A 3,163-nucleotide genomic window follows, 5' to 3' on the forward strand; every position below is an offset into this window, starting at 1 on the left:
GTAGACCAGGCTGACTTTGAACTCAGAAATCCTCCTGCCTCTGCCTCCCAAGTGCTGGGATTAAAGGCATGAGCCACCACTGCCCAGCTAATCACATACTTATTAACAATTATTTTAGCGTCCCCTTATAATCCTACTACCTTCAAATAATTAAGATTTTCCTTTTGAGCCAGACATGGTGATACATCTTTAATGCCAGCATTTGGTAAGCAGAGTCAGACAGACCTCTGTGAGTCAGGACACCCAGGGCTGTTACACAGGGAAGCCTTGTCTCCAAAAACAAAACAAAAAAAAATATTTTCATTTTGTTCCTTTGATTTTGAGACAGGACTCTCTAGGTAGCCCTGAAAGTCCTGGAAATTACTGTATAGACAAGGCTGGTTGTGACCTCAGAGATCCACCTGCTTCTGTCTCCAGAGAGCTGGGAAGATTTACACCATCACACCTGGCTGCAGGATGCAGTCTTGATCACTAAGTCATCTCTCTAATCCCTATACCATACTTCCTATAACACTTTTATTTCATCATATCAATATAGTATTACATTTCCCAAATGTATCCATTGGACAATGGAATGAATTCCAGTATTCATTATTATAATATTAGTTAAGTTAGTATTCTGTTGTATCTTGCCTGTTTATAAAGTGATTAACTGGAGAAATAAATACAGGTATTGAATTGATGTGTTAGATTTTATAAAGAAGCTTTATCAGGACTTAAGGTTCTGCTGGCTGGGTGATAAAGTGGAAGAGCATGTACTACATATCCACTTGTGCCTGTTTGAACTTAATGCTATTTATATATTTGTATTTATGAAATGGAATAGGACTGGCTCACTAGTAAAATGCTTGCCTAACATGTGTAAGACTTTGTGTTTGATCCCTATAGGAAAAAAAGATGAGAGGAGGAGGAGGAAGAGAGGGTGAAAAGAAAGGGAGGAAGAAAAACTTGATGTGTCTAACACATTTGTTTTTGTTAAGACAGAGGCTCACCATATAGACCAGGCTGGCCTGGACCACACAGAGATCCACCTGCCTATTCCTCTCAAGAACTAGGGGGAAAGGTGTATGTCACCATGCCAAGACTGGGCTCAAGCTTATTATTTTCACACCTTAGTCTCCCAAGTGCTGGTATAATAGCCCACTCCAGCCTCAACTGGATGCTCTGCTACACATGTTTATTAATTAATCATCTTAATCACCACAATCATACTATTTGGATCATCCATCCCCTTACGTAGTTCCTGTGTGTGTGTGTGTGTGTGTGTGTGTGTGTAGGACCACTTAAAATCTACTCTTATTAGGTGGGTAGAGAGGTGGAGAGGATCTCGGAGGAAGAGTTGGTGGAAGGAAAAGAATATGATCAAAATATATAAAAAATTTAAATAACCAAACATGATAAAATATATACTAAGATAAAGTAAAAACTACCATATTTAAATAAAAGACAGGCCGGGTGTGGTGGCGCACGCCTTTAATCCCAGCACTTGGGAGGCAGAGGCAGGTGGATTTCTGAGTTCGAGGCCAGCCTGGTCTACAGAGTGAGCTCCAGGACAGCCAGGGCTATACAGAGAAACCCTGTCTCGAAAAACCAAAAATAAATAAATAAATAAATAAATAAATAAATAAATAAATAAAAGACAGACAGAAAGTCAAAAAAAAAAACCTATCATATTGAAGTTGGACATAGTAATTCAACAGAAAAAAAGGGTCCCAAGAGCAGGCACAAGAGTCAAAGACCACCGGTCCTCACAGTCAGGAGTCCTATAGAAATACTAAGATAATAGCTATAATATGCTGAGGACCTGGTGCAGAACTATGTAGGCCGTAGGCCCTGTGCTTTCTGCTTCAGTCACTGTGAGCTCATATGTGTCTTGCCTAGTTGATTTGGAGAAACTTACTCTCCTGGGGTCCTCCATCCCCTAAAGGGAAAGATCTCATGGAGATTTGTCATAATTTAGCCTCTCTCTCCTCTCTCTCTCTCTCTCTCTCTCTCTCTCTCTCTCTCTCTCTCTCTCTCTGCTGTGGTTCTCTGCCTCTGTTTCTATATGCTACTAGAGGAAGCCTGACAATGACTTGACAAGGCACTTAACTATGAGTATAGCAGAATATCATTAGGAGTAGGGTAATTTTTTTTTCTGAAACAGTATTTCTCTGTTTAACAGCCCTGGCTGTCCTGGAACTTGCTTTGTCGACAGGCTGGCCTTAAACTCCTAGACATCTTCCTGCCTCTGCCTCCTGAGTGTGGGGACTAAAGGCCTGTACCACCATGCCTGGCAAGTTTCTGGTTCTTGGTTACCCAAGCAGTGTTGGATGTGGATTCCCTCTTGTGGAGGGGGACTTAGGTCAAATCAGACATTGGTTGGCTACTCACACAACTTCTGTGCCACCATTGCCCTAGCATGGTTTGCAGGAAGGACAGATTGTAGGTAAAGGTGATACAGTTCAGTTGGAGTCTGCATGTTTCTCACAGTAGCCGGCAAAATACTTTCTGCAGTTCTTCTGAAGCACACCAAACACATTTCACTAGGGAGATGGTCCCATGTAGGTTCCAGCTTGACATCTCTGTGTTCAATGAGTTCAATGGGGCCCCACTATCAGTTTGTAGAGAGCAACCCTTTGTCTTATCAAAAGCCTGGGTTGTTTGGGAATGTTCATGGGACTCTTCTCCTTCCTCTATTCTTATTATTCTTAGCTTGGGTCTTTTCATAGTGTCCCAGATTTCCTGGATATTTTGTGTCAGGAATTTTTTAGTTTTAACATTTCTTTGACCAATGTAACCATTTCTTCTGTAGTATCTTCACCTCAGATTCTCACCTCCATCCCTTGTATTCTGTTAATGAAACTTTCCTTTATAGTTTCTACTCACATTCCAACATTTTTCATTTCCAGATTTCTCTCTTTTTATTTTCTTTATTGATTCTATTTCCATTTCAGGTCTTGAACAGTTTGGTTTCCTTCAGCTGTTTGTGGTTTTGGTTTGTTTAAGGGATTTATTAACTTCCTCTTCAAGAACCTCTATCATCTTCATATAGTTGCTTTTAAGGTCTTTTTCCTGTGCTTCACCTATTTTGGTATATTCAGAGTCTGCTGTGGTAAGATAGCTGGACTTTAATGGAGACATATTTCTGGCAGTTATTGTGGGTTTTTTTTTTTTTTTTTTT

This window comes from Mastomys coucha, unplaced genomic scaffold, assembly GCF_008632895.1.
Source record: "Mastomys coucha isolate ucsf_1 unplaced genomic scaffold, UCSF_Mcou_1 pScaffold6, whole genome shotgun sequence".
NCBI lineage: Eukaryota > Metazoa > Chordata > Mammalia > Rodentia > Muridae > Mastomys > Mastomys coucha.